Here is a 13,781-nt window from a genome sequence, read left to right as displayed (position 1 = left end):
GTTCGAAGTCCTGGTCTCACTAATTAACGATTCCTTTGAAAAAGGTATATTTCCAGAGTGCCCAAAGATAGCCATTATTATTCCTTTTTATAAGAGTGGTAAAAAATTAAATGTCTACAACTATAGACCTATTGCCTCACTACCGGTACCATCCAAAATTATTGAGAGACTTATAGAAGCCCGAATTATGTTCTTTCTAGTTAAAAACAACATTTTATCACAAAGTCAGTTCGGCTTTTTATCTAATAAATGTACCAGCGATGCTGTTTTCTGTACTACATAAGGTCTTCTTCTTCTTCAAGTGCCCTCTTCGCTACGGAGTTTGGCAATCATCATTGCTATTCGTATCTTTGAAGCTGTTTCTCTAAATAATTGGTTAGATGTGCACTGGAACTAGTCTCTTAAATTGCGCAGCCAAGATATACGTCGTCTCCCCACGCTTCGTTTGCCCTGAATCTTTCCTTGGATAATTAACTGGAGCAATCGGTACTTTTTCCCTCTTATCACATGTCCAAAATATTCCAACTTTCTTCTCTTCATGGAACAACAGCTCCCGTTCTTTGTTCATTCTTCGAAGAACTTCACTATTTGTTACTTTGTCTGTCCAAGGTATTTTCAAAATTCTTCTGTATATCCATAATATACATAAGGTCTATTAAGCACCAAACAATAATCTTTATACTGTCACTGTTTTTGGTCACTATGCCAAAGCTTTTGATTGTGTAAATCACGACATTTTGATAAAAACACTAAATTTCTTTGAATTCGGGGTATTTCTTTGAACTGGTTCCAATCTTACTTAAGGAATAGAAAACAACGAGTTAGAGCAAATGATACTGACTCTAGTCACAAAAACATTGTATGTGGAGTTCCACAAGGTTCAGTACTGGGTCCTCTACTTTTCCTTATTTTTATTAATGACATCACTAACTTAAAAATTTGATGAAAAAATTTTTCTTTTTGCTGGTCATACCAGTATAACCTGGAGGAACTCTAATATTGCAACTCTTCATGCAATTATAACATCTGAACTACTTAAAATAAAAACATGGTCTTACTCTAATTTACTATTTTTTAACGTGGATCAGACAGTAGCATTATCCTATAAAGGAATTCTTTAACCCCTGTTTCTTAATAATAGCCCGATCAGTATCGTTGATTCTGTAAAATTTGTTGGTATTTTTATAGCCAGCAACGTTAAATGGTCCCATCATATCGCTTTGTTAAGTAAGAAACTTGCCTCAGCCTGCGATGCAATAAGCTTTGTTTGAAGGAAATCAATTTAGCATCTTCCAAAATAACAAATTTTTCTTTATTCGCGTCTCATCTTCGATATGGACTTCCTTTTTGGGGTTCTAGTGCAGTTCTCTATCTGATGTTATTTTTAAATTAAAAAAAAGGACAATACGGTATCTTTTTGGCATCAGTGGAAAAACACATTGCAATAGCTACTTCAAAAATCACCAGATTTTAACTCTTCTCTCTTTATATATTCTAGAAACTGTTTGCTTGATACGTAAACACCTACATGTTTTTACAGCAAGACGTAATCATGACTATTCCACCAGAAATTCAAGCTTTGATGTGTATTTACCGATCCCGTCCACTGAGTTAGTGAAGAAATCTATATTATATTCGGCAAAAAAATTATACAACCATCTCCCTTTGCAACTTATGTATATCTACAACTTCTTTCCTTAAGTTCCGTAAATTTACAAAAGCCTATATATCTGAAAGTCTATATTATTCAGTGAAAGAATTACTTTACTAATAACTAAGAAATAAGAGTACGTATTTTTATATATAGGTATTTGGGTATCACATGCAGCAATTTAAACTTATTCGTAAACTAGTTCGTACCGTTTTATTATGCAATTTTCAAATTAGTTAAATTTTGCAATGGATTGTATCTTATATTTGGTAATATTGACAATTTATGTTATTTTAGTAAATTTTAGTTTTTGACTTTTTGTAAGCTTTGTCCATAAAATTGTACAATTTTCAGTGACAATAAAGCATATTTCTATTCTATTCTATTCGATTCGATTCGATTCAATTCGATTCGATTCGATTCGATTCGATTCGATTCGATTCGATTCGATTCGATTCGATTCGATTCGATTCTATTCTATTCTACTCTATTCTATTCTATTCTATTCTATTCTATTCTATTCTATTCTATTCTATTCTATTCTATTCTATTCTATTCTCTTCTTTTCTATTCTATTCTATTCCGTTCCATTTCATTCTATTCAACCTACGAAATAATAGAAGATATGGAATCTATACGACCAAGTTACAGGCTCGGACATAGCAGAAATTGGTATAATGTTGGATGCGTCGTCCCCATAGCAGAGAATGGAAACGTCCTACAAAGACTACTTCACAGATTCTACCAAGCATACCGTCGGTTTGACATAAACATATCCACGCAGAATACGAAGGACATTACTATAGCTAACGATAAAATTAGATGTAAGCTCGTTGTGGAGAAAAAACAACAAAATAGCTGGACCAATTGAAATATCTCAGCGTTGACTTTTCCATTTATCATAACCCTAACAGAAACCCCAGAAGACAGATAAATAAAGCCGCAGTCATATTTGGATTCATAGGATATATTGTCTGTAATAATCCATACAAGTGAAAGGACAGCAAAGTTAAAAATTGTAAAACCTGTATCAGCTCCCTAATGACTTATTGAATAGAATCACAAGAAAACACCAGTAAAATCAAAAGTATACTACCTACAACCACAATGAAGATTCTAAGAGCATTATCTGAAAAACAAAAAGGGACAGGATAAGAAACAACATCAAGGAACACTGCGGCATACACGATATACTGAGATGGAATAGGTTAAGAAAAAGAGAATAAAAAAATCTTAGTAATTCGTAAAATAGATGGAGGAGCACTGGCTATTAAGAATTGTACCAGAAAGAAAACCAACTGGTAAGCCACCGCGAAGTAGCCCACCAAAGTGATCGAGAGATAGCTGGCAATCTACCTTTAAGACATAATTCAGCAACATAAGTAACAGATCGTCATATCTACAAAAGTACAAGAAGAAGACTTCCTGGTATTACAACTAATTATCACTAAAATAACTATATATAAAGTGTAATGCTATTGTTTTTAATTTTATTGATTGTTTACCAATAAACAAGAACCACTAAGAAACTGGCTTTAATAGATGTCACCTTAAAGATTCCACCGATAATAACTTAACAAAACTGTTTTTTAAGTGTTGGTAATTTTATTAGAATTTTTATATTTTATTATTGACCATTGATAAAGTTAACAAAAATATATTTAAACTTTTGGCATCAAACGTATTACCTGAACTAAAATAAAAACTTGTTAAACAATTTACATTGTTAATTACTTCATTAAAAGGAACCCTTCAATTATGACCTTTGACCCTACCATTAACAACATCACTAAACCGAAAAATAACGTCCACGATTTTCTCGTAATGAGGTAATTAATCTCAATGTGAAAAACTAACGTTTTCGGTTTAAAAATCCTCCAAGTGTCGTTTCGTTGCGGAAAAGCTTTCCTGGAAAGTTCATTTAAAAACAATTTGAGCGCCGTTTTGCTTCAAATTGAGCTTCTCGCAGTCAGAGACGGAGCAAATATTAAAAAAGTTAAGCATTTTTTTATTATTACAATATAACCGAACAAAACCTTTAATCTACTTGCAAAAAATATATCTGTTTATGAAAAATGTATAAATAAAATAATTAAAATGACTGACTTAAAAAGTTTGTAAAATGTACACAATATGTAAGATATAAAAGAATATTTTGGTCGATATTCAAAATAATACAGACATTATACAAAAATAGCAAAATAAAGTGCTGAGGAGTATTACTCTGGATGCCGCGTGGTACGTCAGAAAAAACGACCTTTATAAGGACCTGGGTGTAAAAACTGTAGTCACCACCACCAAGAAAGTGGCAGAAAGTCATGGATGGAGCGACTTTGTAGCCATATAAATGTTGATACAATCCAACTTATTGACAATACAGCGCTAACTAGAGGGTTAAAGAGGACAAAACCCTTCGAACTAGTTTAGGTGTTAGTGTAAAACTCAAATTTAGTGAATTTATTAAGGAAACTTGGTCAGTTAGTTTAGATGACAATTGCTTTATAGTCACTTATGAAAAGTTATCGTAACAATAACCGTTTAGACCTTTGTGGGAATTGCCTCTCTTATCTTATGCGTCGTGCAGATAGGTTTGATTTTCGGCGCACTAGTTACTTCAAGCGAGCGGTTGAAGTAACGCTTTTTTTTATTTGCGCGCGAACTGGAAAATTCTGTATAAGACGTTAAATAACAATATTAAGAGGTAAGGATACTATAACTAGATACTGTTGCTATTTGCTAAAATGGTCGTATACAGTCACTAATACCTTTTTTTATATTTGCTATATTTTTAAGTTCTCTAAACTTTTTGGTTTCTAGGGAACCACAAGTACTCTACTGTTTATTGAAAAATATTTTAATTTCATTACAGAAAAAAGAAAATGAAACACAATGGAACACTAGTTTTTTATGGCCTGTAAACTTAATTGATGAAATACCATGTGGAGGAGAGTTAGAAGCATCGAATAATGACAAAGATGTTGATGAATTTGGAGATGATACAAGAACAAGACAAGAAGAAAATAACGAAGAATATATATATATATATATATATATATATATATATATATATATATATATATATATATATATATATATATATATTGTTGTGAATTTATTAAAAGGTTCAATATTTATAACACTTACGGATTTAATTTATTTCTTTATTTATATTAACTTATCTGACAATAATTTATATATCCGTACGTAACAAATTCGCGAGCGCGGGTCTTGAGAATTAACTGTCCCTTCCAAATAAAGTTCCGTTATTATATACCAGTGCCGTTATCTCGAAAACTCTAAAACCTTCGATGGCGAAACGGTAAAGGCAAACTGGATTTCCCTCGCATCGGTCCTGGAAGGTCGCTCAGGTAAATCGAGGTCTCTCGTAAATTCTAAAACATATTAAAATAAAAACATGTTTACAGGTTAAGACTATGACTCATATTTTTACGTAACATTGCCCCCCTCTCAAAAGATGGTTCCTCCTGGAACCTTGTCGGGACTAGAACTGGAACGGTATGCTGGTATCGGCAACTGGACCCTCTTTTATAACTTCCAGTTGTATAAAAATGACAAGGGACGGTTTTCTCTCCGCACCAGTAACTATGCGGATTGCAACAGACTAACACCTGGACTTCGGTGTCTTTAAAGATCTCCTCCACCATATTTCGGATAACCCTCCAATCTAATTGGCGGCACTCCAACTTTGACATGGCTAACTTTTGCACGTCGGACTCTAGTACGTGCTCTCTCAATTGAAGTAAGGCTTCCCATACATCTCGGTAGGTAGGTTGGTCACGGGCAGTGTCTTTTGTTACCAGGTAGAAAAGGTTACGTGATGCATCTTGGAGTTTCAAGGTTTTACCGGGAGCTGGCACCTGGCATTGAAGTTCTGCAACTCGACCAAACTTCCTTCGAAAGACGGATGCCAACCCTGGTGCGTCTTTGATACTGGCCGGGATGGTAAGGGCCAGCGAGTAGTCATCGGGAAGCGCGAGTAGATCTTGCTTTTCTTCAGTGGTAACACCATGTCTTGCTTTACCGGTACCTCCATAGGCACCCATGAATTCCTCAAACGTGAGGTCAGACACGTCTTGGACTTGGTTTACTTCCACTTCTTCATCTACGTCGTGGTCACCTTCGAAAGACGCCAGCCGGTTATGGTGTACTATCATCGGCTTTCCCCTCGGAATCTTGCTTATTCGGTAGATGACATCGTTGATCTTCTCCATGATGAGGTATGGACCTTCCCAAAACTGCTGCAATTTGGGAGAACAACCTTTTCGCTTCTTGGGATTATACAGCCATACTTTGTCGTTCTTCTTAAAGCAACCCTTTTCGGCTTGTGTATCGTACCGTTTCTTCATTCGGTCGCTAGCGATCTGAAGGTGGAAACGGACTAACTCATGTACATCGTCCATTCTTCTTCGTAATTCGATCACATAATCTTCACCTGCTACATCTTCTCCAGGTCGACACCCAAACTCTAGATCACAAGGTAGTCGCATTTCGCGTCCGAATAGGACTTTGGCTGGTGTCTGGCCTGTTGATTCGTTAACAGCAGATCTGTAGGCCATTGTGAAGAACGGAAGGTATTGGTCCCAGTCTCGCTGATGATCGGACACCATCTTTGTCAAATACTTGCCAACTGTCCTATTCATTCGTTCTACCATACCATCCGATTGCGGATGATACGCGGTAGTTCTTGTTTTCTTCATGCCTAGTCTATCACATATTCCTTGGAATAGATCGCTTTCGAAGTTCCTGCCTTGGTCACTATGGATCTCCAAAGGCACTCCAAATCGGCTGATATATTCTTGGATCAACTTATCTGCAACGGTGGCGGCCTTCTGGTCTGGAAGTGCGTAAATCTCGACCCACTTAGTGAAGTAATCCATTACTACCAGCATGTACTTGCCTCCATTTTCACTTTCTGGAAATGGCCCAGCGATGTCCAAAGCTATTCTTTCAAACGGGCTTCCAACATTATATTGTCTCATAGGAGCTCTCCTTTTTCGGTAAGGCCCGTTACTCGTGGCACAAATAGTACATTTCTTACACCAGTCTTTTACATCGTCGGAACTGTTCATCCAATAAAACCGTTCCCGAATTCGCTGAAGGGTTTTCCTTACACCAAAATGCCCTCCCGATGGACTGTCGTGTAACTGACGAAGTACTTCGGCTATTCTGCTCTTTGGGATCACCAACTGTCTTCTCTTCTCTGAACCGTCATCATTTTCCAGGACTCGTTTAAGCAAGCCATCTTCGATGATAAATGAGTCCCACTGGGCCCAATACGTCTTAACTACTGAGCATAGGTTTGATATTTCCTGCCAAGGTGGTCGACGGTTTTCCTCTTTCCATTTTCGGATTTTCTGTATAACTGGGTCTCTCTCTTGTTCTTCCCTGATCTTAGTAGGCGTCCAGTCGTCGTTGACAATCGTCGTTCTTAGCACTGCTGCTTCCTTGGATTCCGTTTTGTTGCAGTGGGAACACTCTGCTGAGCATGGCCTTCTGGAAAGAGAATCAGCGTTTCTGTGGCTAACTCCGGCCCGGTGCTCAATCTTAAAATCGTATTCTTGGAGTCGTTCGATCCACCTGGCTATCTGACCCTCTGGATTCTTAAACTGCATCAACCACTTAAGGGCGGCATGGTCGGTTCGGATTAGAAACTTTCTTCCATAGAGGTATTGATAGAAGTGCTCTACTGATTTCACTACTGCCAGAAGTTCTCTTCTCGTGACGCAATAATTCCGCTCAGGTTTTGAAAGAACTTTACTAAAATATCCGAGGACTCGTTCCTGTCCTCCTTGAATCTGAGACAGCACTCCTCCAATTCCCACATTACTTGCATCTGTATCTAAGATGAACTCTCCTTCTGGCAGTGGATACCCTAAAATTGGTGCTGTTATTAAATGCTTTTTCAAGGTCTCAAAGGCATTTTGGCAGTCTGTATCCCAGCGGTAATCTCTTGCTTCCTCCGTAAGTCGCGTTAATGGCTTAGCGATATCTGCAAACTTCTTAATAAACCTCCGGTAGTAAGTACATAGTCCAAGAAAACTTCTTACTTGATGTTTGTCAGTTGGTTTTGGCCATTCCTTAATGGAATCGATTTTCCCTTATCCACGGCCACTCCTTCTTTACTGACTATATGACCCAGATAATTGACTTTACCTTGAAATAGCTGGCACTTCTTGGGGTTTAACATCAATTGGGCAGCTTTAAGTCGATTAAAAACGTTTTCTAAATTCTTCAGATGTTCTTCGCATGTCTCCCCCAAGACGATTATGTCATCCAAATAAACAAGGCATGTTTTCCAAGATAACCCTCTCAACACATTTTCCATAAGCCTCTCAAATGTCGCAGGAGCATTACAGAGTCCAAATGGCATAACGTTGAATTGCCACAATCCAGATCCTGTGGTGAAGGCCGTCTTTTCTTTATCTACTGGGTCCATTTCTACCTGCCAGTATCCAGACTTCAAATCCAAAGTAGAAAACAATTTACTTCCAGCCAATGTGTCCAATGTGTCATCGATCCGAGGCAGAGGATAACTATCTTTCTTGGTAACGTTGTTCAGCAAACGGTAATCCACACAGAACCTTGTCGTTCCGTCTTTCTTCTTAACCAGGACCACTGGAGAGACCCATGGGCTCGTAGAAGGTTCTATCACCCCGTCTTTCTTCATTTCCTGAACAATCGTTTCAGCTTCCTCTCTTTTCGCCTGTGGTAATCGTCGAGCTGTTTGACGAATTGGCTTAGCATTACCAGTATCAATTTTATGCTTAACAACGGTAGTTCTTCCCGTCTTTCCTCCTTTCGGTACGAAAATATCACGATACTGCCGAAGAAATTCCCTTAATTTCCTTTTCTCCATTTGATTTAGAGACTGTCCTGCAACTGCAACCATTTGGTCGAATTTGTCGTTGGAATTATCAGATGTTGTCGCCTGACGGATTATGGATGTCACAGGTACACAAGTTCCTACCTTTGTCTCTTTCTTGATGGTCACTGGGTAGTCGTTGACATTGATAAGTCTCACAGGAATTTCTTTAGCCGAAGTCACCAATTCCTTTCCAATTATGATTCCACGGCCAACCTCATCGTCGTGGTTCCAAGGCTCCATCATAACAGGTGTCCCTTCGTCTACAATTCCCTGTAGTCGCGCTACTATGATCGTTTCGCTTCTCGCAGGCACGACTGTATCTTCTGTAATGGCTGCTTGCACAGTGTTGTCATTATGTGGATGGAGAAATACCTCCTCGTTGCCAACTTTGATTAACTTATTCTTAAAATCCAATTGGAATCCATGCATATTCATTACGTCCATTCCTAATATAACATCCTCTTCGATGTCAGCAACTATAACAGTATGGACAAACTTTTCTGCCCCAATTCCCAATTGTACCTGGATTTCTCCATGAATGTTGGCATTTTCACCTGTAGCGGTCCGAAGTCGTAACCTCGTTGGTAACAGTTTCTTTCGGCTGTTTATAACTGTCGGGCGTATAATGGTTCTGGTCGCTCCGGTATCCACCAACAACGTATGCTTTTTACCATTTATGTCTCCATCTACATATACACTATCTTCACGACATTTCAAAGAAGCTATTAGTATGAGAGGGTCTTTGGAAAAGTTCTGGGTCGAAGCTGCCCCTCTAAGGCTGACCCGTTCTAGTTTTCCTGATGGTGAGTTTCTTGATTTGCGTCGTACCTAGGGTGTTTACAGGAGCTTCGTACGTGTCTTATTTCGCCACAATTCCAGCATCTGATGGTCTTCGTTTTCTTATACGTCATGCTTTTCATCATATTAACGAGCTGGTCAAGTTTATCTTCATCTCCTTCCTCTTTTACAGTCCTAACTTTACTGTATCCGCCAGAGGCCTGCGTAGCTGACTCGTATTCGAGGGCGGCGGATAAGACATCAACCAGCGTCTTGTGACGAGCTAATCGTAGTGTTCTCTGCATTTCATGATCACGAAGACCATCAATAAACGTTTGAACGGCCAATTTTTCCATCATGTCTTCGGGAGCTGTTGGATAAGCATATCGTACTAATCTGGCAATATCTACCTCATATTCTTGAAGAGCCTCATCTTTCTTCTGTCTACGATTTTTAAGCTGCGACTGATATACATGCTCCAAATGTTCGTGGCCATATCGCATATTTAACCTCTTCTTCAGTTGTTCGAAATCATCGGTCTCCTCTACGGCTATGGTCTGAAGCACATCTAAGGCATCTCCTCGAAGAGCGATAGTCAGGTTTACCGCCTTTTCTTTTTCAGACCATCCATTTGCTCTTGCAGCTGATTCGAACTGTTTCATGTAGTTGTTCCATGACGATTTTCCATCGAAAGTTGGGACTTTCACATGGACAGAACCTCCACTTCCTTCAAATTTCGGCCGTATTTCCAACTTACATTTCGTCTCGTCTTCGTTTGCCTCTACTGTAATTGGATTGTTTCCTCTCTCTGCCGTCCCTGTTTCCTCCAGCTTCTTTTCTATCTCTTTCCATATCTTTTCTTCGAAGGCCAACATATCGGCAGCAACTTGGTTTTTTAACGAAGATATTCTATCGTCCAGGGCAGACATCTCAGAAGTGACTTTAGAGATTTCCGAAGAGATGTTAGCAGAGACTTTGCTTTCCAGCGAAGAAATCTCGTTAGAAACTTTGTTTTCTAATGAGGCGATGTCGCCGGAAACTTTCGAAATATCGCCAGAAACTTTGTTCTCTAATGATGCGATGTCACCAGAAACTTTGTTCTCTAATGAAGCGATGTCACCAGAAACTTTGTTCTCTAATGATGCGATGTCACCAGAAACTTTGGCTACATCACCAGAAACTTTCGAAATCGACGAGAGGACAGCATCTTCAAATATATAAGTCTCTGGATCTAGTCCTTCTTCTAGCAAAGCGTTCTTTAGTCGTTGGACTAACTCAGCCTTTTTTCCGGTAGAAGCTAATTCTCTGTCTTCGAGATGTCTTCTTAAATTAGTCACTGTCAGCTCATAAATCGTCGTCATTTTCACAATTTACAAATATTCACTTGTATTATTATTATAAGTCTAATTTATGTTCGATCCCACTCTGACACCATTTGTTGTGAATTTATTAAAAGGTTCAATATTTATAACACTTACGGATTTAATTTATTTCTTTATTTATATTAACTTATCTGACAATAATTTATTATATCCGTACGTAACAAATTCGCGAGCGCGGGTCTTGAGAATTAACTGTCCCTTCCAAATAAAGTTCCGTTATTATATACCAGTGCCGTTATCTCGAAAACTCTAAAACCTTCGATGGCGAAACGGTAAAGGCAAACTGGATTTCCCTCGCATCGGTTCTGGAAGGTCGCTCAGGTAAATCGAGGTCTCTCGTAAATTCTAAAACATATTAGAATAAAAACATGTTTACAGGTTAAGACTATGACTCATATTTTTACGTAACAATATATATGGGGTAGCGGGTGGATACATCTCTGCGATTCTGGCAGAAGATAGATCTACTTCAGGAATAGCGCACCTGCCCACGCAAGCTTATGGATTGCCCAACCCCGGGGAAACCATATCCAAACCCAAAGCATTCCCACCTCCTCCCTTTCCCCTCCCCACTTTCAAACCAACTCGCCAACATGCACTAGCCAAGCGTGGCGTTTTAATGGCCTAAAACCCCAAATGTTATTTTTCATTTTTTCATTTCATTCAATGCATTTTTAGAAATAAAAAATAACAAATCCCCTGGCAATGACGAATTAGTGATCAAAGCGATTAAACTACGTGAAAATAAAATTATCCAGGCTTTGGCCAAGCTACCAAGGAAAAACTCCTTCTCAATGGAATAATGCAGTTATTATTTTATTATACGAGCAAAGAGACATAAGAGATATAAAAAACTACCATCCTATCAGTTTGCTTTCACACATATATAAACTTTTCACAAAAATTATCAAAAAAGACTGGACGTAAATTCGACTTCTATCAACCTAGAGAACAAGCTTGATTTAGATTGAAATACAGCACTAACGACTAATTATAAGTGATAAAAAACCTGATAGAGAAGTCTGCAGAATACAACAAACCATTGGCATGGATTTGTCGACTACGAGAAAGCATTCGATACCATAAGCCATCAGAAAATGTTAAAAGCATTGAGAGAATGCCGAATAGATCATCGGTACGATAACATATTTAAATATATCTACAAAAATACCACAGCTAGCGTAAGACTATCTAAACAAGAAACAAATAATGTCATAAAGCGTGCTTTAAAATTTTGGTTAGGTGCTAATGACTTTGGATTTATTTCAAAATTTTAAATTTAACTAGATAGAGTTCACAACTTAATCAGAAAAAAGGTTTAGGTGCAAGGGTTAAAAGAAACCTTCCTAGCAGCCTGGATGATAAATGCTATGTAATATTTATGAAGAATTATTTAACTTCTTATGAACTCTTACAACAACTTATGACACAACATGTATATTAATATGAAACAGTTAAATATAATACTACATATCTGCAGGAATGTAATTTTCTTCATGAAAAAAATCGTGAAAAGTGTATAAACATAATGAATGAAAAGTGATGCTGGTATACATAATACTCTAAAATTTATAGAAAATAAATCGGTTCATTTTATTACCAATTTTCATGACGAATTTTGAACTTACTTCAAGAAAACAAAATAATAATTTTAAAGAAATTTTACAAGGCCTGCAACCAACATATGGGATACGTAGACAAGTCGGATATGCTCAAATCTGGCTAAGGTATACATTACCTGTGAAATTATAAATTGCGGATATAAGCTCATTTGAGCGAAGTCTATTATAGAAAGTTACCTAACCAACAACTAGAGTGTACTGATCACTAGCTGTCAATAAAATTATAAATTTTACTACACACTTCAACCATTTATTTACCACCGTCGATCGAGAAAAATCGGACAAAGGGGCATTAGAAAATAATTCGATCCTTATAACTACATTATTCTTCTTTTTCTTCACTGGCTTTACAACTCGGGGTGAATCTTCGTCGCATACACTATCGCCCTTCATCCTCTACGATCTTGCGCTTCTATTTTCCATTGTTGTACACCAATTCTAGATAAATCGGCTTCATCATCATCCTTCTATCTTTTTCTCGGTCGGCCTACTGATCTTCTATCATCTGGTCGTTCAAAAAACACTGTCTTTAACACTCTGTCATCCTCTGATCGTACCACGTGACCTGCCCATCTTATTGTTGTATTTAAATTCCTGTACTACTTTGAAGTTGTGAGTATTAATACTGATGTTCTGATATTTTATTGTGACATGGCAATCCAGCTCTTGTCAATGCCTTTATTATTTTTTTTTAATTAATATTACCTCATGATGCCTCTAATCTCCTTTTCAAAATAATTTCAACTTGCAGCTGTGTTTAAAAGAAAAAAAATGTTTTTTAAAATCCAGGAAAAATAAAAGTGCAATTACATACTTTGTGTTTCTTATTAATATTTCACTTATTATTGATTTCGACAAACTCACAAAGTAATTCTAATGAAAATAGGGGGTTTCACCACGGTACCAACTACAAACTAAAAAATACCTTTAAAAAAATAAAAAGGTTTTGATACATATCCTTTCATTTTATAAAACTGTATCAGGATTTAAAAATGTGCTTGTCAAATATATAAGTTGGTTCCCAAAAAATGTTAAAAATAAAAAAAAAATAAATTTAGTAGAGGTTGGTAACATGAAGTTCATACATTTAGAGTTTAGATATAGATACATATATTTAGATACAATTTAGTTGTAGTTATTGAAACAATGCAGAAAAAAGAGTTCGTTATAATAGTAATTCAAAAAACAATAATAATGTAACATATACTGATAATATTGACAATGATACACCACCAAAGATATAAAGTTAAAATATTATAAGGTTGAATAATAAAACAAATATATGAACTTTTCTCAAGCTATAAAAGAGACAATAATAAAAAAAATCACTAAATACAAGAAAAAATGGAGATAAAAAAGAAGCTAAAAAAAATCAGAAGCAGAAACCGAAAATAAAAAAAAGTTGTAAGTAGATATACTTGTAAAATTGTAACAGGGTTTCTGAGTCTGGAATGATTACCATA

At 36.9% G+C, this 13,781-nt stretch overlaps 1 protein-coding gene across 1 annotated transcript in view; it reads right to left on the bottom strand.

Moving 5' to 3' along the window:
• Positions 1-13,781, bottom strand: part of LOC140433870 (neuroligin-4, Y-linked-like) — a 1,297,086-nt gene that overhangs the window by 922,941 nt on the left and 360,364 nt on the right. The gene's annotated exons all lie outside the window — the stretch shown is intronic.

Source organism: Diabrotica undecimpunctata, chromosome 2 (genome assembly GCF_040954645.1).
Source record: "Diabrotica undecimpunctata isolate CICGRU chromosome 2, icDiaUnde3, whole genome shotgun sequence".
Taxonomy (NCBI): Eukaryota; Metazoa; Arthropoda; class Insecta; order Coleoptera; family Chrysomelidae; genus Diabrotica; species Diabrotica undecimpunctata.
The sequence above is the reverse complement of the archived record's forward strand: the minus strand, read 5'-3'. Positions and strand labels throughout refer to the sequence as shown.